The sequence below is a fragment of the Petaurus breviceps genome, unplaced genomic scaffold (genome assembly GCF_028583685.1).
Source record: "Petaurus breviceps papuanus isolate PSGF00001 unplaced genomic scaffold, PetGlider_PUasm1.0 184, whole genome shotgun sequence".
Classification (NCBI taxonomy): Eukaryota; Metazoa; Chordata; class Mammalia; order Diprotodontia; family Petauridae; genus Petaurus; species Petaurus breviceps.
This window is the reverse complement of record NW_027185793.1, coordinates 3,900,249-3,921,888: the sequence shown is the minus strand read 5'-3', so window position 1 is coordinate 3,921,888 and position 21,640 is coordinate 3,900,249. Positions and strand designations below refer to the sequence as shown.

The following is a 21,640-nucleotide window of genomic DNA, read 5'->3' as shown; positions in this document are numbered from 1 at the left end:
ACTCCAGCACTATACCACCTTAAAAAGGTGGGGCCCAGGACATAGCCTAGGGGAATACCAATATTTAGAGGGTGGGATATGGATGACAGCAAAGGAAACTGAAAAGGAGTGGTCAACCAAGTAGAAAAGAGCAGTGTCACAAAAACCCAGAGAGAAAGAGAGTATGTATCCACGAGGACAGGGTGGTCAACGATATTAACCAGGACAGGTAGGTTAAGAAAGCTGAGGACTGCAAAACCTCCATTTAAAGAAGGAGCTCAGTTCAGACATCTCCTTATTTCCCATCTGGATGCACTACTTTGAGACTTCTTGGACTAGTCCCCTGCTAGCTTTTCTGTTTTTTGTGTTGTCTTGCCCTATTAGATAACAAGGTCCTTATGGGCAGTGTCCTTTTTTTTTTTAAGCATTTGTATCCCCAGTCCTTAGCCCAGTTCCTGACACATAGTAGGTATGTAACAAATGTTGACTGACCTACAGGACTGAAGAGATCATCAGATTTGACAGTTAAAAGACTGTTGGTAACTTTGGGAAAAAAAAAAGTTTCAGTTGAGTGATGAGGTAGGAAGCCAAAATGCAAAGGGTTAAAGAGTGAGAGGAAAATGAAATGGAGGCAGCAACTGTACACAGTTCACTCCCTTTACCTCACTCTGCCCCATGTTAGTTATGGCTAGTTCTAATGCCTGGTGGGTTAAGAAATCAAACTTGCTGGAACTGCAATTAAATCAAACTTGCTGGAACTGCAATTAAAGTAACAGAAGGTGGTCCCTGAACTAGGGCCTAAGGGGCTATTTCCTAGGAAACAAAGAAAAGGCTTTATAATAACTACTTAAATTACTCAAAAGCCTTTTTTTTTTTACTTCTTTATTTACAGAATTACAGGAGATTTAGGCCTGCAAAGGATCTTCCACTTTATCCAGGCCCAATCCCTTCACTTTATAGAAGACAGGTGAAATCCAGTGAGGTCAAATAACCCAATTAGGTTCAAGGTCATACAAATAATAAGCAGCAGAACCAGGAGAGAAACCCAAATCCCCTAGATTTCTGCTGAGTTTGGGGTCATCTCTTACAGGCAGCAGTGCACCTGTTACTGATCAGTATGTGTAAATCAAAGCTCAACACCATAACAAGGTTCTTCCTATCTAGCCATTCCACCAGGACACCAAAGCCTAGCCAGCCTGGTAATACTTCCTTCTGCTCTGCTATCCATCTCTCACCTCCACAAGCAGAGAAGCTTGGTTTTTCCAGAAATCCTGTTCACATATACATCATCACCACTCACACCCCGGGAAATGAATCCACTGAGCTTTGGGTCTTGGAAGGGGCAAAGTTGCCCTAGCTTGATTGGAGAATAAATTAAATCTCACTTCAGTCTCAAAAAAAAGAGCTTTATTCCATCAGCACAACAGGTTCAGGCAGGGAGGACATCTTGCCAATCCCATCCCCTCCCCCTACACACAGACACTCTCTCTCTCTCTCTCTCTCTCTCTCTCTCTCTCTCTCTCTCTCTCCCTCCCCTTCTTGCTCAGAAAACAAAAAGATAAAATTTGTCATTCCTACTCAAAAGGGCATGATAACCTACTACCCTGTCGCTCCAATCCAAACCCTTGTGATTATAAGCTGCAGGCTTCCAAAACAAGTTCTCTTCCCTCAGTTATATTCCACACTCCCTCATCCATGACCAGGACAGCCCCAGCCCTCCCAGGTTATAACCAATTCAACTCTCAGCTCCTATTGTTCCTGTGGAACCTTCAATCTATTTTTACCCCACACATCTCACTCTCCTTCCATCTCCTAGCAATCACAGAAACCTGGTTTCCTAGAGATACTACAATCCTGGCTCTGTCTTATGAAATAGGTATACTTTGTCTCCCTTTTATTAAGGGGATTTGTTCTGTGAAGTTTGAATTCAGTCAAAGGACTGCACTTGAGGACCTGGAGGGCCACACGTGGCCTCAAGGCCGAAGGCTCCCCACTCCTGTTAGGGAGTCACACCACCATTTTGATTTAGGGTCACTACAGAAATTAAGCTGAGCCCTTACTGCTGCATGCTAATCCATTGATGCTCCAATGATGAACACCCAAGGCACTCCCCACAGTGGCTATTCCAAACCTTCTCTACTCAACTACCTATATTACCACCTCCAAAAGGAACTCAGCTCCTACTTTACTAAAACAAGCTGAAGCCATATATCCTGGAGGCAGCAACTGTAGACAGTTCACATGTTACTCCCTTTACCTCACTCTGCCCCATGTTAGTTATGGCTAGTTCTAATGCCTGGTGGGCTAAGAAATCAAACTTGCTGGAACTGCAATTGAAGTAACAGAAGGTGGTCCCTGAACTAGGGCCTAAGGGGCTATTTCCTAGGAAACAAAAAAAGGCTTTATAATAACTACTTAAATTACTCAAAAGCCTTTTTTTTTTACTTCTTTATTTACAGAATTACAGGAGATTTAGGCCTGCAAAGGATCTTTCACTTTATCCAGGCCCAATCCCTTCACTTTGTAGAAGATAAAAGTGAAATCCAGTGAGATCAAATAACCCGGCTCACTCTCCTCCCCAATTCCATAACCTCAAATCACCTCAGTTTCATCCCCCAGTCCTTTCTATCTTTAATTCAACCTCAGAGGATAAAGTGGCCCTTCTCTTCAACAATACAATGGTGTCCTCGTTCCCTTCCCCATTCATCCCCTTTAGTAAACTGCCTTCCATCAACCACCCTTTCTCTCTCCCCAATTTTCTACCTACCCTTATCCACTGGTTCCTTTCCTGATACCTTCAAACATGCCCAGATCTCCTTCATCTTTAAAGAACCCTCACTTGATCCAAGCATTTCATCAACCAATTATCTTCTATTTTACCTGCCTTTCACAGCCAAACTCCTAAAAAATGTCCTGCCTACTCTTTTGCCTCCACTTTCCCACCTCCCACTCACTTTTCTAGTCCTTGAAATATGGCTTTCTGCCATATTCTACCACTTGATGTTTCCCAAGGTCACCATTAACCAGCCTTTCCCCTTTGGGATTCTCTCTCCTCTCTAGATTTTTAATGAAACTGCACTGCCATGGTTTTCTTTTACCCTGTCTGGTCCTTCAGTGTCTCCTTTGCAGGATCATAACATCTCCCATCCTTATATGTACCCCAGAGCTCTGTTTTGGACTCTCCTCTTTCTATATACTCTCTGGGTGATCTTATCCATTCCCTTGGATTTAACTATGATCCCCATGAAGACAGCTCCCAAAACTACATATCTACCCCTCATTTCCCTGCTAAACTCCAGATCCTTAGCTCCAACTGTTTGTTAAACACGTCCACCAGAAATTCCTTCGGTATCTCAAAATCACTATCTCCAAAACAGAACTCGTCTTTCCTACTTCTTCTCCTAACTTCTATCGAGTGCAACACCATGCTTCTAATCACCCAGTTTCATAACCTGGGAGTCTTCCTTGAATCTTCAATCTCATTCATCCTCTATACCCAAATTCATCCTCTATACCCAATCAGCTCCCAAATTTTGTCTATTACATCTCTTGAACAACTCTTACACCCACACCCTTCTCTGTACTCTCACGATAGCCACCCTATTTCAGACTCTCACCACATTTCATCTAAACTATATTGGTTTAATTAGTCTCCCTCCATCCAGTGACTCCCCTGCCCAATCTATCCTACCCACCACTTCCAAAATGATCTCCCTAAAGCAAATACTGACGATGCCACTCTCCTAAGCATTTCAGTTGCTCCCTATTGCCTTTAAGATAAATATAAACTCTTCTGTCTGGCATCTGAAGCCCATTACAATAAGGTTCCAAGTTATCTTTCCAGATTAACTCCACATTGTTCCCTTCACAAATACATTTTCTCCAACCAAAAAGGTTTTACTGTTCCCCATATACTACATTCCATCTCTTGCCTATGTATCTTTGCACGAGCCCCTCCTCAATTCCTAAAATATTTTCCTTCCTCATTTCTGCCTCTTGGCATCCCTGGCTTTCTTCCAGTCACAGCCCAAGTCCTATCTCCTTTAGGGGGCCACAGGCTGTTAGTAACATCCCTGCATTCTTAGTGTCCCACTTCAAAAATGACTGTATTATTTTGTATATACCTTGCATTTATTTCTCTGTGATCTTGCTGTCTCACCCCCATTACATTGGAATGTACTTTAGCTACTTTAGCACAGGAAAGAGACTAACTTTTTTATTTGCATCTCCCAAACCTAGCATAGTACCTGGTACCCAGAATGCGTCTGATAAATATTTGTTGATCCCTGTTGCTGAGTGTCAGATGCCTGACATTAACAGAAGTCTGACTTTGGGACTGGCTGAAAGGAGAAGTAGGTGTTCCAGTATAAATGCCAAGTCACATACCAAGTCACAAACACCAAATTCAATCCAGCAAGATCTAATAAGGATGTTTTCCATTTGAAATTGCTTTCTTATCCTTTTTTCTTAAATGAAATTTTACTCCCTTATCTTCTCAACACTTCATGAAAAATTGTTACCCTACATCTGCCTTCTAAAGGAATTCCAAAGTAGCTTTTATATTTTGTTTTTTCTTTATCATTCTGCTACTAACTAATTGGGCAATGGTTTATTATTAAGCTGCTCTGCTCAAGGATTATGACAATATCTCTAAGTGGTTCTAAGCAATGACCCACAAAGACTTAGGTCAAGTGGAATGCTGCAATAAACAGTGTGATGTAGTATAAAGAAATTAACAATTCTGAAAAAGTCCTCTTTAGTTGCATTTAGTTGCTAACAACATGATTGAAAGGGTACAGGGGCATACTATATTTTTAATGTGTTAAGTTATGATGAAAGGAATTTCACAATTCCAATATATGTATAAATGACTGAGAATGAGGACCGTGTTAGTCATCTATTTACCCTGGGATTTTGTTTAATCTTTCAGCATATCATTAAATAAAAACAGTATTTCACACAAAACTATTTCACAAAACTTTGGCTAGGAGATCGAGGGGTAACATTTTTTACTAAAATACCATCTAAATTAATCTCCCTGAAAAAAAAAGTTAAGCTTTAGAATAGTCACATCATCACAAACTGCCGTACTCTGAAATATGGCCCATAAGACACCATCCATCTTAAAGCAAAAACATTACACATCAAAAAAAAAGTCATAATGAAAATAATTAAAGCAAACTAATTACAATATTGAATGTTAAAAAAAAACAGCAATTACAGGCATTCAATACATTAAAAACTAAAAAGTACTATATGTATCCATATTTGCAATAATGTCTGGTATTTTATTTTTATTTATGATATCTCAGAATATATGGTAGAACTATATTTTTGTTCAAGCACTTAACAAAATAAAAGGTAAAAATATGGCTCACCAGACTAAATCCCAGCAGATGTCACAGTACAGCTTCTAGTGAGTCCCAAGGGAGCACAGGCATACTAATTTTCTTGCTATTCTCCAGATCCTAAACATGAAATATAAAAATAAACCTTTAATTTAAACCTCTCCAAAAAATTCTAAGTTACAATTTGCAAAGCAATACATAATTTATAAATTCAAAATAAAATAGCAAGACCATAACAGATCAGCAGAGGGTAAAAATTATAGAGTATTTAGCATTCAATTACAATAGTTCTGAGTTTGTTGAACTAAAGGAAAACACAAAAGTTTTAAACTGCTAGTTGTTCTTTTTTCCGCTCTATTAAAAAAAAAAATCCCTGTGGAGATTCAGAAAAGCTGACTAGTCTAAATAAAGGATGAGAGTTCAAGTCTAGAGATTAGATGCTGGCTCTAATATCTTGATCCTTCTGTGGATTCATACAATTATCTTTTCTGTGTCTCTGCCCCCTTACCAGTAAAATGTAGGTAATTATAATCCCCTATAGGAGATTATTGTCAAGAATAAACAATGACTGTCAAGCACTTGGGAAATAAGAAGGAAAGTTATAATTTTTAAAAACAATAAGAGCAGTGGTTAAATTTTCTATCATATTTCTCTCTCATGTATATGTGTATATGCATATGCATATATGTCTATAAACATATACATATATAAATGTGTATGTGTATACACATACATATATAAATGCACATATGTGTATACGTATATAGGCAGGTAGGTAGGTAGGCAGCTATCTCCTCCTGGAATAGTTTAAGGCTTACCAAAACTCCCCAAAGTACTTTTCCACTCACAAATGACTTTGTTGTTGTGTTAAGCAACAATGAAAAGGAAAAAAAAAAAGTTATATCTTTGGACTTGGAGATGGTGGGGTTGGAGAAAGAGAGGAACCAAGGATAACTCTAAGTTTATGAGTTATGTTGATGAAGAGGATGGTGGTATACTCAAAAATTGGAAAGCATGGAGGATGGGTTTGTGGGGAAAGAAAATGAGTTGTTTGGACATACTGGGTTTGAGGTGTTTGTGAGACATTCTGGGGAAAATTTAATTTTAACACAATCACACACACCATCTATTTATTCATCCCTAATCTCCAGTCCCTGACTCTCCAACTGCCTATTTTACATGCAATTTGAACTGGATGTCCTGTAGGCATATCAAACTCAAGTCCAGAACAGAACTCTGTCTTGGACATATATACCCTCCCCTCTTCCTAACTTTCTCATCTTCACAGTCACTTCACAGTCACTCAGGCTCAAAACCTAGGTGTCGGCCTTGACTCCACATCTGCACTGTACTTTTGCCAAGTCTTATTGATTCTTTAAGGGCAGCTAGGTGGCACAACAGTCAAGTCCAGCCTCAAACACCAGGCTGGGTAATCACTGGCAAATCACTCGATCCTATCTGCCTCAGTTCCTCAACGGTAAAAAAATGAGCTGGAGAAGGAAATGGCAAACCACGCCAGTATCTTTGCCAAGAAAACTCCAAATGTCACAAGGAGTCAGACGCAACTGAAAATGACTCAATAAAACAAAACAAAACAAGTTTGATTCTATCTTCACAATATCGTTCACATATGTCTGCTTCTCTCCATTCACACAGCCACCTCCCCTGCACCAAGCCTTCATTACTTCATACCCAGATTCATGCAGGAGCCTGCTGATTGATTTCCCTGCCTGAAGTCTCTCCTTTACTCAATCGCCAAAGTGAACTTTCTAAAGCACAGCTCTGACCCCCTGCTCAATAAACTCCAGTGCTCCCTTTGATGCCAAGATCAAACATAAAATTCTACTTCACAACATGGCCCCTTCTTACTTTGCTAGTGTTTTTACACTTGAATCCCGTCCATACTCTATGGTCCAGGGGCACTTGTCTTCTTGCTGTTCTCCACAAAACAATCCATCTCTCAACTCAAAGCCTTCCTCCATGCCTGGAATGTTCTCCCACCCAGTCTTTGGCTCCTTCAACACAGTTCAAATATCTCCCTTTCTTCAAAGAGTCCTTTTTCCAATTCCCCTTTTCCCCTTTCCAGTGCCTTCCCTCTGAGATGACCTCCCAATTCAACTGTACATATCATCTATTTACATAGTTGCTTGCTTGTGGTCTCCTCCATTAGAATGGGAATTCCTTAAGGGCAGGAGCCATATTTTTGCCTGTCTTGGTTACACAAGCACTTAACACAGTGTCACACACAGTAAGCACTCATATTCTTCTTCACTTGACTTTAGCAACAATCAATGATGCCTAGGCCCTTCATAGCAGAAGAGAGCTTCTGATGTAAGGGTTACAAACACAAATCACAAAAGAGGAAAGTATAATAAAAAAGAGATGGGAGTACCAGATCATCTTACTTGTTTCCTGAGGAGCTTGTATGTGGGCCTAGAAGCAACAGTTAGAATGAAACATGGAACAACTGATTGGCTGAAGATTGGAAAAGGAATACAACAAGGCTATGTAGTATCACCTTATATTAAGTGTTAACTTATATGCACTAAACGTACAATGCCAGAGCTAGAATTAAGGTTACTGGGAGAAATATCAACAATCTCAGATATGCAGAGGATACCATTAAGATGGAAGAAAGTTAAGAGCAATTAAGAAGCCTCTTAATGAGGGTGAAAGAGGAGAGTGGAAAAGCTCGCTTGAAGCTTAATGTCAAAAAAACTAAGATGCTGGCAACTCACTGCCTGACAAATAGAGGAAGAAGAAATGGAAGCAGTTTCAGATTTAATATTCTTGGGCTTAAAGATCACTGCAGTAAGTCATGAAATTCAAAGACACTTGCTCCTTGGAAGGAAAGCTGTGGCAAATCTGGACAGCACACTAAAATGCAGAGATATCACCTTGCTGACAAAAGGCCATAGAGTCGAAGCTATGGTTTATCCAATGGCAATGTATGGCTGTGAGAGCTGGACTATAAGGAAAGCTGATTGCTGCAAAATCAATACTTTGGAATTGTGATGCTGGAGAAGACTTTGAAAGTCCCTTGGACAACAAGATCATCAAATCAGTCAGTACTTAAAGAAATTAATTCAGCTTATTTACTGGATAGTCAAATACTGAAGCTGAAGTTTAATACTTTGGCCACTTAATGAGAAGATGGGACTCATTGGAAAAGACCTTGATGTTGGGAAAGATTGAAGGCAAAAGGGAAAGGAGACAGAGAGGATGAGATGGATAAATAGTATCATAGAAACAACAAACATGAACTTGGACAGACGTCGAGAAATAGTGGAGGACAGAAGGGCCTGGTATGCGATGGTCACAAAGAGTTGGACACAACTGAACAATGATAAAAAAAATACTTAAAGGAGAGAAAGATCATTCTATCTGGTTGGGAGGAAAGAAAAGTCATTGAAAGTTGTGTGGAGGAAGTGACATTTAAGTAGATCCTGAAGAAAGAGCACTCATGGCAGAGCAAAGCCACAGGGGCAGAAAAGGGCCAGGTATGTTTGATGAGTGGCATTCTGTCTGCAGTATGTGCACGGAATAATGTCTTTAACTCTCTTATGTTTCCTCATATGTAAAGTGAAGGGGTTTACACCAGTTGGTCTCTGAATTTCTTTCTAGCTCCAGACTTATGGCCTTTTGATACTATGGCTTTGGCACTCCTACTAGTTATTATATCAGAAAACTGTCTTTGCCTCCTGGCTTCCTTCAACACAGTCCAAGAGGCTTTTTCCAATCCCCCCTCTCCCCTTTCTAATGCCTTCCATCTGAGATGGCCTCCCAACTAAATGGGACAGCATATGGAAGCCAATATACCTCCCCAAACTCATCTCATTCTCTCTTCCCCCCTGTACTTTATGGGTCACCAAGACTTATACTTAGAAGGCTCTCCCTGACCACAATTTTTAATCACTAAAATCCTCTACATCCTTGAATGCCCAGCTCCTTCCGTGTACTTGACACTGAGTTAATTCTCTGCCCAACTAGCCGTGAGGCTGGACTCTTCAGAAAACTAGTCCTGCAGTTAGCTATCTGTGAAAACATTTATCTTCTCTAGTAGACGACTACGTAGACTAAGCTTATCTAGTTGATAAGGTCCTTGGGGGCAAGAAGGTCTTGCTTACCCTGAACATCCTTTACATCTAACATAGTGGTTTATACATAAAAGTTGCGTAATAAGTACTGAATTACTTTCTTTTACTATCACTGATCTGTATTGAATCACTATCATTCATTAATGGAGGACTCATGAACCCTTTAGATAAACAGAGACAGACAGATATATACCCATATATGCATACAAGTATGCGCTGTTTTGTGCAATAGTTGATTTACTTTTTTTTTTTTACAAAACACTGCACTTAAAGAGCTCTATATTTTGAAAATTCTCAGTTTTTTCTTCTAGGTGTAGATGTGGACAGAATTCTAGACTTAAATCAAAAAAACCTGAATTCAAATCTGGCCTCAGATACTTGCTATGGTGGTAAATCACTTAACCCCTGCCTGTCTCAGTTTCCTCATCTGTAAAATGAAGATAATAATAGCACCTAGTTCACAGGGTTGTTGTAAAGATCACATGATTTCATATTTGTAAAGCACTTTGCCAGCCTTAAAACACTACATAAATGCTAGCCTTCTATAAGTGGATTTACCTACATAATAGCTAAGGTTCCTTCTAGCTCTTCCAGGAACTGTGCTAAGCACTTGAGATCAAGTACAAGGATCAAAACTATTCTCTGCCCTTAAAAAGCTTACATTCTAGTAGAGGGAGACAACATACAGGAGTGCTGGGGAATAAAAAAAACCACTAGTCACTTTTTCTAGTATTTAAATTTAAGTAAAGGGGCGGCTAGGTGGCTCAGTGAGTAAAGCGCCAGCCCCGGAGTCAGGAGGACCCAAGGTCGGTTCCAGCCTCAGACACTTAATACCCACACAAAAAAACTAGCCATGAGACCTTGGGCAAGTTACTTAACCCCGACTGCCCTCCAAAAGGCAAAAAATAAATTAATTAAAAAAAATTTTTAAGTAAAAATCATAAAATTTAAAGTCTGTTAACTGAACTTAAATTTCCAGATAATAAGCCATCTTATCATTGGGCACAACTGTGTTACATCATGGTATAAAATTAACCAATAACAAACAAGTATTTATGAATGAGTCTCATACTACCTTAATATATACCTTACATATTTCTGTAGATTATAAACTCCTTGGAAGCAAGAGAGCATGTCATAAACTTGTCTTTGCATTGCCTAGCACATTGCCCCAAATTATAACACAAATCAAAGGTTAACCTAGAAAAAAGAAAAACCAGGAACCCCTAAACATCATGCTGCTCCAGAATGAACTTCCATATGGTCCTTAGCCAAATTCCCTGGTTTCAGCCTTATAAATACAATCTACAATTTGTGTGCTTCTGGGATTAAATTTTAAATAAAGTGATTCCAAAATATATTACAAAGTTGTATATTTTACTACAAAACTTATTTAGTTTGACTTCTCAGAGGCTTATTTTGTCAACTTTATCAAGAATAGTACTCAAAACAATTATGAAGAATATTATAAAATATTTTAATTTCAACTCATTTCTTGACCTTTTATTATCATTTGAGAAGGGAAGAAGACAAATCAGAGAGGACCCTATTAACTAAGGACAGATGGCAACAGAGGGGAATGGTCAGTAATTTCATGGTAAATAAACCATAGTAACTGATTATACCTATTACTCCCTCACACAGCTAAAAATAGAACACAGAATCAAAGAGAACACAAGGTGAAACCAAGGGACTTTGTCGCCATTTTATTCGTTTATGATATGACTCATTATTTTGTGTACCTGAATGCCAAGTAATATGTCATTACACAGCTATTTTAAAAAGATCACATTTAAGATCACATTTCACAATCCTGAAAATACCACAGGAGAGTACATGAATGAACATTCTCCAAGAGTGACTTTCTAAAGGTAAATGCAGGTAAAGATACACCATAAAGTCACAGAAATGCTTCATCTCTGATTAGAGGTGCTATAGTGGATAGATGAGTCAGGAAAACTGGAGTTGGAATTCTAACTCAGACCCTAACTAGTTGTGTGACCCTGGGCAAGTCACTTAACCCATGTCACATGTCTGCCTCAGGATGTCTGCCTCAGGATCTAAACTATAAAATAATGATGATTTCATGATTTCATGATCATAGAATCATAGATGGAATTGGAAGGCAACTCAGAGGTCATCTGGTCCAACCCCCTCATTTTACAGGTGAATAAACTGAGGCCCAATGAGACTAGGAGACTCGACCAAGGTAAAACATGTAGTAAGTGGAAGAGTTATAATTTGAACCCAGGCTCTCTAAATCCAAATCCATTCTTTCCACTACTTCACATTTCAGACACTCTTGAAGAATAAGGCTTTTTTAGTCACTACTTTTAACTTAGAAATTAGCATCTACAATCCCATCAGAGATATAAAGACAGCATTTGGGGGGGGGGGGAACACAGCACCTTAGGCAATAGGCAAAATGCAGCAAAAAAAAAAGAAAGAATAGAAAAGGCAAAGATTTAATGCCCAGAACTACAAGAAATCATGCATAAACCATGTGGAAGCAGACATAAAACACTGTGACATTATCCTGGAAACTGCTAAGAATGGAAAAGTCTAAAGATGGTAAAAAGCAACCAGACTCCTGAAAAAGGAATTCATCAACAACAGCACAGAAGGCAAAGGGGGTGGAACTGAAAAGGCAAACAAAGCCCATTAGGAAACTGGGGGGAAATCTGCAAAGATGTAGACCCAAAACTACCCAAGGTATAACTCCCTAAGGAGAAGATGCTACACTGAAAACAGGCTATATATGTAAAGGTGAAGTAGTAAAAGATATCAAAGAAAATAAAAAGGACATCCATCTCTCCAAAATCAGTGGATTAAAAAAAAATTTACCTACTTCCCAAGGGTTTCCTAAGACCCAGGAAGCTCTTACACAGAGTGTTAAACTATATTTTAAGACAGAGAAGTTCAGAATCTCCCTGCCCCCCCAATAAATAAATAAATAAGATTTCAGTACACAAAGAGGAGAAAAAGAAGTAAAAAGCATTCACTAAGAAATCAATAGGGATACATTAACAGAAAAGAGTACTCAAAATAGGCAAGTACCCAACTCAACAGACATGCCCTCAAAAGGATAAGCTAATGAATTCTGTTACTATTTAAGGATTTATGCAGAGAGAGTTTTGAAGTACAGAAACTGTGAGGCTAAGACATAAATAAAATTCAAGGTCCAAAAGCAATCTTTTTTTTTCCCATGAAAATTGGTATTAGTATTTGTGAAGACTCAGAAGAGTTGTGAGGATTAGTCAATATTAAAAATATATATACTTAAAGGTGAATTCTAAAATAAATTCTAAAGTTCTAAGTGTAAGCATTCTAAGATAGTTCTAAAAGTTCTAAGAGTAGTTCAGACTAATGAAAAATTTTGTTAACTTGGAAAACAAGTGAAAAGGGGATCAAAATATTACCAACTGAGGCAATAATGTTGATAAAACATTTTACTGATTTTTTTAAAACCCACCACATATAAAAGAAAAAAATGTCTGTTCATATATACATGGTTGTTACTTTCAAACCACTCTCCTCTATCAAATACAGCATTTTTTCTATGCCCTAAACCTTTTAAACTTTAAAGGTAAGCTTCTGGTTTAATTAGAATGAAACTTTTCTGAAAATAATTTTGTACTTCCTAAAAAAAGAACTTCAAAACTACTGCTGGGCAATCCATATTTGATGAAGTATGACAAAATGTATCATTCTAATACTAGTTATTTGAATATCTAGTATTAGAAAAAGAGCACTTTAAATAATTTAAGGAGTCTAGCATTCAATCATTCTGATACTCTGAACAAATGATACTTTGACATCAAACTTGGTTATTTGAAATACCAAGCTCCTTAAATTTATTTAAAGTGCAGCATTATTTCATTCAGTATCTTTCAATGCTGCTAAAACTACAATCTAGGTTACCAATGTTGCCTTTAGTATTGATGAAATCCTCCTTATTTTAGAACAAGAAACTCAGTTCTGCTGCAAACATGAGGGACAATAACTGGAAATACAAGTCTGTCTGAAGTCTTTTTTGTAACATACATCTGTTCTGAAGGACAACCGAAATGTTATGATTATCAAAGTAAAAGAGCAGAATGTGCTATACTTTAAAAAAATGTATTCAAGATTTTCCTCACTGGTATTTTGTTGTTTTAGTTTACAGGATATAAATCTAAGAGGAAAAATAGTTCAAACTGTGTATCTAAGTAAAAGGGCTTAATTGCTGTAGCCACACTAAATTCCAGTGTCTTACAATGAAAAATAAGTCAGGAACCAGCATGCACAAAAATACTAAATAAAAATGTACTGACTTTCATCTAAGACAACAAATGACCTATATATTTTTACCCTGGGGTTTTCATCCCTGAACAATCTGTTTTGCCCATCTAAACAAATGAAAACTACCTCATTTTACATTTAATTTTCTTCTTCCTTCAAATGACACTTTATGTCCAGTTTCATAAACTACTGTGAAACCTAAAATATGTAACATTCTGCCTAGTTTCATAACCACGACCCCCAAATTAATCTAGAGTCATAAGATTTTGGGTTTTTTTGTTAACAGTACTTAAATCTGTAAAAACAATGGGACAAACTTCTGGGAGAGGAAGTGTCCTCTCTTTACTTTCCATCTCTTGAGCTTTACAAGAAAATTAAAAAACAACAGACCAGCAACAAACCCCACAGCATATGGTAACTCAAATGTGTGTGGGGAGGGGCGGGGGGAGGAGACTGTAAAACTTAGGCTGGATGCAGTGTCACGAATGCTTTGCAGACTGTCATTTTAGCTAAGGTAAAACATCTTCAAAGGGTGCTGTTATAAATGCCATCTCAGGGATTCTTCCTTCTCCCTTCCAAATGACTGAAAAGTTATCAGCTCCTGTCCTTCATTACTTATGTACCTTTAACCACCACTCACACGGCACTTTAAAAGAAGGCTAAAAAAAAGCACTGCATCACTGAGACTGAACTAGACTACCTGGGGCTACGTGAAAGCTGGGGTGGGAATAGAAGAAAAAGGTCCTTGAGAATGCTGGGCTGAGGAGAGGACAGGGAGAGCATCAGAAGGGGGATTCCCTCACCCACCTGCTCCTCTCTCTCCATCCTGGTGATGATATTTAGGCTCTACCACCAGAGAGTGCTTGGCAGCCCCAACAATGGGGACAGCAGTGTCCGCGGTCTCCGTCCCCATAGCTTCCCACTGCGTCTTTCAAGCCCTTTCATCTCACCTTCCAAGGTAACCCGAAGTCCAGAAGGAGCAGGAACAGATGCCAGCCCCGCCCGCAGCGCTCCGGTACTTTCACTTCTGGCCCGAGAGCGCTCCCACCCACGATTACCCCCCAAGGCAGGCAGAGCCAAAGGAAGCAGGTCACAGACCATCTCGCCCTCCTCCCCGTGCACAGGCGGGGCAAGAGGGCAGGGCAGCGGGAACTCCTTCCCAATTACACCCAGATCTGCCGGGGGAGGAAGACAGCGAGGAGAGGGAAGCTGGAGAGGGGAGGGGCAGGGCACGATAAGGACAAGGAGACACCCACGCACAAGTCACTATCTGTCACCCTTCCCCTCCCCCAGACTCTCAGGGGCAGGGACCAAGTGCAACCCGGGTGTAGCTGGGAAACGAAGCCGGAGGCAGAGCGGTCCCCCGGAAATACACCCTGCACACCGGACACACCGGTGAGTGTGCGTGACCGTAAAAAGTGTGGATGCATGCATTTGCATGGCTCCGAGGCGTACACAAACACAGACCCATAGATCTCAAAGGATGGAGAGCCCAGCGTTGGTGGGATTCAAAAGCACCGTTCCACACTCCCAGGGAACACACCCAGTTGTGGACACACACACATACACATGCACACACACAGCCCCACCCTAGGGCCGCTGACACACTGTAATCCCCCTCTTACGTAGAGCTCCCTACCCCCATCCCTGCAGGACCAGGTACCTATCCCCCCGCGCGCCCTCCCCGGGGCTGGCACAGGCCCCTTGGCCCCACCCCCAGATACTCGCGCGCGCCCTCGCCGCAGCCGGTTCGAAGCCTCCCCGAGGGAGCGGGGCCGGGAGCGGCCCGGGATCCCTCCAAGCTGCAGCCAACAGTCCCCGGGGGGCCGGACCCGGGCAGGCCGCCGACCAGGAGCGGGGTTCTGCGCCCGCAGGAGGGGAGGCGTTGGAGTGGCGGGGGCGCAGGGGCCACCCGCACCTAAGCGTACAGCCTTCTCTGCAGTACAAAAGGCAGCTCCAAGCGCCAAGGTCCCTGTGCCACCTACCTGAGTCCCGCAGCCCCAGCGCCAGCAGTACCCTCCTGGGTAGGGCAGGGCCTGACCGGGGAAGCAAAGAGACGGGCGCCCCGAAATCTGAGCAGCTTGGCGGAGAACCCCCCAGGAGCGGAACCAGGCGGCAGCAGTGGCCGCGGCAGCGGCAGCAGTCCCAGGCTTGTCTCCGCCTCCTCCTCTGGCTGCGGAGGCGCTGCCAGTCAGCCTCGCGTGCTCCGCCTCCTCGGGCCCAAAACAGAAGCGGGGTGGGGCCACCTCCGAGGGAAAGAGCGGGAGCCGGAGGAAGGGTGGAGCGGCCTCGTCCCAAACTTCAACTCCAGCTGCCGCATCCTCAGGCTCGCGGCCTCAAAGATAAACTCGTTCAGTGCTCATATGTCACCTCCCAGTTTTGCTCATTGTCAGGAATTTAAAGTTGGAAGGAATCTTGGGGATCATCTAGTCCCAAACCCTACTCCTACAGGCACCATGAGGAAACTGAGCTCAGAAAAGTGATTTGCCCAAGGTCACATCATCAAGTCTACCAGCACTTATTGAGCGCCTACTACGTTCCAGGCTTCATGCTAAACCCTGGCAGTGTGGGAAAAGGAGAAAAATAAACCCTAATCTCCAGTTGCTCCCTGTCTTTTTCTAGAGACAACTTGCAAAAACAATTTACAGACAGGACAAATCAAGAGATAAAGCAGCAAAGGGAAAATACTAGCAATTAAGGAAGGTAGAAAAAGATTTCTTGTAAAAGGTGGGATTTTAGCTGAGACTTCAAGAAACCTAGAAAAGCCACGGGGCACAGATGAGGAGGAAGAAATTTCCAGGAATGGGGGAGGAGGGCAGGGCTGGCCTGTAAGAACTCCTATATTGAAATGTGAGCTCCTTGAGGACAGAGACCAAGAAACCCATGGAGGAAGAAAAGAATAATGTTCCTTTCCTTTGGCAATTGTGAAATGACAGGATGGCAAAAAGTGCCAAGTAGAGTTTTTATGTTATCAAGAAACATTAACAACCATATACTTTTTCCATTGATCAATTTGTGTAAGAATATGCCCCTTTACAAGAAATCACTATTTGTCAAAAATTGCTGCAAAAATTGGAAAGCAGTTTGGCAAAAACTAGGTATGAATGAATATTTCACATCATAAACTGAGATAATGTCAAAATGGGCACATGACTTAGATATAAAGGGTGATATCAATATTTGTCAGGTCTATAGGTAAGAGAAGAATTTATGACCAGATAAGAAAGAGAAAGCATTGTTGTTTTTCTAATGTATCCAACTTTTTATGACCACATTTGGGGTTTTCTTGGCAAAGATAATGGAGTGGTTAGTCATTTCCTTCTCCAGTTCATTTTACAGATGAGGAAACTGAGGCAAACAGGATTATGTGACTTCTTTAGGGTCACAAAACTACTAAGTGTTTGAGGCCAGATTTAAACTTAGAAAGATGGGCCTTGTGATGTTGGAAAAGTCACAACCCCAATTGCCCTACTTTCCCCTCTCCAAAAAGGAAAAAAATAAATAAACTTAGAAAGATGAGTCTTCCTGACTCCAGGCCTGGCATTTTATCCACTGTACCACCTACCTGCCCTGATAGCATTGTGGGAGATAAAATGGATAATTATGAATACATTAAATTTAAAAAGCTTCGCACAAACAAAACCAATGCAGCCATTAGAAGGAAAGAAAGAAACCGATGGATTTTACAAGAAGTTTCTCTGATAAAGACCTCATTTCTCAAATATATAGAGAACTGAGTCAAATTTGTAAGAACAGGAGTCATTCCCCAAATGGTCAAAGGATATAAACAGTTTTCAGAAGAAGAAATCAAAGCTATCTATAATCATTTTTAAAATGCCCTAAATTGCTATTGATTAGAGAAATGCAAATGAAAAAACTCTTGAGGTACCACCTCACATTTGTCAGACTGGCTAATATTATACAATAATGTCGTTGTTTGTCCTTCATTCTTGAAGAGGATCCTGACATCAGGAAGATGATGCCATGACTTGCAAATGAAATGGATTTAAGTGAAGGAGGGTTGTGCAAGGTCACCAAACTCACTTTCTCCTCCTGAGCCATCTAGGTCCAGTGGCAAGATATAGATCAGGATGACAGAAGAATAATAATAGGAAAGGAAAATGACAAATGTTGGAGGGCATGTGGAAAAATTGGGACACCAGGGGTAGCTAGGTGGCGCAATGAATAGAGCACCGAGATCCTGAAGTCAGGAGGACCAGAGTTCAAATTTGACCTCAGACACTTAACACTAGCTATGTGACCTTGGGCAAGTCACATAACCCCAATTGCCCTGCCTTCCCCCCTCCAAAAAAGATTTTTAAAATTGGGACACTAATGCACAGTTGGTAGAGTTATAAACGGGTCCAACCATTCTAGAGAACAATTTGGAACTTTGCCCAAAGGGCTGTAAAACTGTATATACCCTTTGATCTGGCCATACCACTATTAGGTCTGTACCCCAAAGGGATCAAGGAAAAGGAACAATATATACAAAAATATTTATAGCAATTCTGTTTGTGGTGGCAAAAAATTGGAAGTTGAAGAAATGCCCATCCATTGGAGAATGACTGAAGAAGTTGTGATGGGATACTATTGTGCTATTGTACAGTTGTGATGGAATATTATTGTGCTATAAGAAATGATGGCCAGGGGGCAGCTAGGTGGTACAGTGAATAGAGGACCAGTCCTGGAATCAGGAGGACCTGAGTTCAAATCTGGCCTCAAACACTTAACACTTACTAGCCATGTGACCTTGGGCAAGTCATTTAACCCCAATTGCCCTGCCTTCCTTCCTCCAAAAAGAAAAAAGAAATGATGGTCAGGATGCTTTCATGAAAAACCTGGAAAGATTTACGTGAACTAACATAATGTCAAATTAGCAGAACCAGGAGAATATCATACATGGTAAGAGGAATATCGTATGATGATCAACTGTGAATGACTTAGCTATTCTCAGCAATACAATGATCCAAGACAATTAAATAGGACATATGATGAAAAATGCACTCCACCTCCAGAGAAAGAACTGATGGGAGTCTGAATGCAAACTGAAGCAAACGTTTTTTATTTTTGGTTATTCTTTATACTTTATTATTCTTGGGCTTTTTGTTCTGTGCTTTCTTTTGCAACATAGCTAATATGGAAATGTTTTGCCTAACTGCACATATATAATCTATATCAAGTTGCTTGCTTTCTCAAGGAAGAGGGAGGGAAAGAATTTGGAACTCAAAATTAAAAAAAAAAGAATGTTAAAATTTTTTGTATACATGTAATTGAGAAAAATAAAATTTTTTAATTTTTTAAAAAGGATATGCCCCTTTAAAAATTATGAAAAGTTGAATGCCATAGGGACAAAGACAGAGAGAATGAAATGTAAAGTCAAGTCCCTTTTCAGGTGTAAATGCCACATTTGTAAGAGATTCTGAAGCTTTTAATAATTCAATTGTATATGACAAGGTCAACAGAGAAAATGAACTTGCCAAAGGCACGAAGTTTCTCAGTATTTTTGTCCCCAGAGAGTTATTTCAATAAGACCCAACAGGAGTCTGGGAAATGTAACTATACTGTTAGGACTAGGTTTCTCCCTGAGAAAACCCAGCTCTGAACTAGGAAGAATTGACACACACAAAAGAGGGAGGCCTCCTACATAGGAGATGACCAGTCTCAGAACAGAGGTACTATTTTGCTATAATAATAAGTAAGCAGGATTGGAGACACTTCAGCCAATCTTAAGCTAAAGATCTCCAGGTGTAATACCCCAGTTAAAAAAGTACAAGAACACCCAGCCCAGCCTAGGTGGTGATAGAGATTGGAGACTACACTGGCTCCTCAAAGAACAAGCCCAGGAAGTCCAACAGATTGACCTGTCCAGCAGAAACACAGCACTCTGTGAATAACCAGCCCAGCCCAGCTGCTGAGCTACCTGCCACACCATGCCCAATAGCAGATCAACTCATCCAGCTTAGATGCCATGCTCTGTGGAAAGACAGCTATTTTTTCTGCCTAGCAGCAGAGTAGTTGGTACATCATCAACACCAATACCCCACACCACAGTGATCCTGAGGATTCTCTAGAGACAAAGAGCATTTGAGGCCCTCCTCCTGAGTTCAAAGGTTGTGTACCTTGCCCACAGGTGTTCTCTACACATCACTACTATTGTACTTTTCATCTATTTCTACTCTCTTCCCCCTCCTCCCACTCTGGACCCAATATTTTTGTGGGAAAGTGTGCTTCAGGGTGTGGAGGAGAAATGCTTTGTAATCACTGTTCCTACACTACCATTTGAGTAAATGTCTTTTCTAAGAGCTAATCAAGTCTATTCATTGATGGTTAATGGAAAGCACGCCAGTTATGGAGGTTAGGAATAGTTTCCTGAATACTTAGCCCCCGGAACTTCTGAGTTGGCTGCCACCTTTTTGGGGATCCATCCTGCCAGTGGGAGTGGGTGTTAGGGAAGTGAGACCAGAAAGGGTAGTAACTTTAACACACCTGGAAAAACTCTACCACATCAATATTGATATTCTCACAACGAAGTAATCAGATGCCCTCAATCTTTCATCCTACTCTCCCCTCCCTTTTACAACCAAACTCTCCCCAACCAAATACAACCAAGTCAACGAGCATTTATTGAGTACTTATTATATGCTAGTAACTGTGCCAAGTGCTGAGGGTACAAAGAAAGGCAAAAAATCGTCACTTTTCTCAAGAAACTCACATTCCAATGGGAGAGAAAATAAGCAAACAGCTATGTACGTACAAGATTAATACACATGCAGGACAAGCCCAGAGGAAAGGCACAAATATCGAAGGGGACAGAGAAAAGTCTTTTCTAGAAGACTGGATTTGAGGTGATCCTTGAAGAAAGCTAGAGAAGCCAGCAGGCAAAGACAAGGAAGAAGCACATTGCAGGCATGGGAGATGGCCAGTGAAAAGCTACAGAGTCAGCATTCAGGATATTGAGTTCGAGGACCAGCAAGGAAGCCATTGTTGCTGGATAATAAAGAACAGAGAGAAAAATAAATGTATTATTATAAATGTTTATTTTATTTTATTATCTATTTTATATTATGTTATCAGTATTTATAAAAAATAAATAAAATTGGAAAGGTAGGAAGGAGTCAGAATTTAATCCTGGAGATAAAAGGAAGCCACTGGAGTCTATTGAAGGCAGGGGAGAGGTGACATGGTCAAACCTGAACTTTAGAAAATTCATTTTTGGCAACTGAGTGGAGGCAGCTGGAGTGGGAAGAAACTTGGGGCAGGGAGGCCAATCAACAAACTATTACAGGTGTGAGGTGATGAAAGCCTGGATCAGGGTGGCAGCTGTCTCAGAAGAGAGAAGCAGATACATAGAAGAGATGTTATCAAGGTAGAGTCAATAAAACTTGGCCAAAGATTGGGTTTGTGGAGTTAGTGTGAGTGAGGAGTCAAGGATAGATTTCAAGCTTGGGTGACGGGGAAGATAGTGGACTTTCATTAGTAATAGGTTTTGGAGGAAAGGAAATGATTTCAATTTTTGACGTATTAATTTTCAGATATCTACAGGACATCTAGTTTAAGTTATAGAATAAGCAGTTGGAAATGCAAGACTGAACAGATCGAAAGAGAAGTAATTGTTTACTCTCCCTACTCTTGACTCACTTCTAATTCCTTTGCAATTTGACTTCAGATTTCATCACTCAAACTGAAAACTGCCCTCTTCAAAGTTACAATATTTAAATTGCCAAATCTGGTGACTTTTTTCCTAGTTTTCATCCTTGACCCTTCTGCAGCTCTTGGCATTGTTGACCATGAATTCTTTCCTCTAGGTTTTCATGACACTGCTCTTTTTGTTCTATTTCTGTCTGTTCCTTCTTGGTCTCCCTTACTATCACTCAGCCACCTAGCATCCTCTAAGCATCTACTGTGAGTCATGTATTCTGTTAAACTCTGAGG

General features: G+C 40.5%; 1 protein-coding gene across 1 annotated transcript in view; it reads right to left on the bottom strand.

Moving 5' to 3' along the window:
• Positions 1-15,916, bottom strand: part of MACIR (macrophage immunometabolism regulator) — a 42,837-nt gene extending 26,921 nt beyond the window's left edge. The window contains exons 1-2 of the mRNA XM_069088120.1: positions 15,691-15,916; positions 5,358-5,447 (exon numbers count right to left, since the gene is read on the bottom strand). The gene's annotated coding sequence lies outside the window, so the exon portion shown is untranslated. The remainder of the gene's footprint in view (positions 1-5,357; positions 5,448-15,690) is intronic.
• Between the last annotated feature and the right edge of the window lie 5,724 nt (positions 15,917-21,640).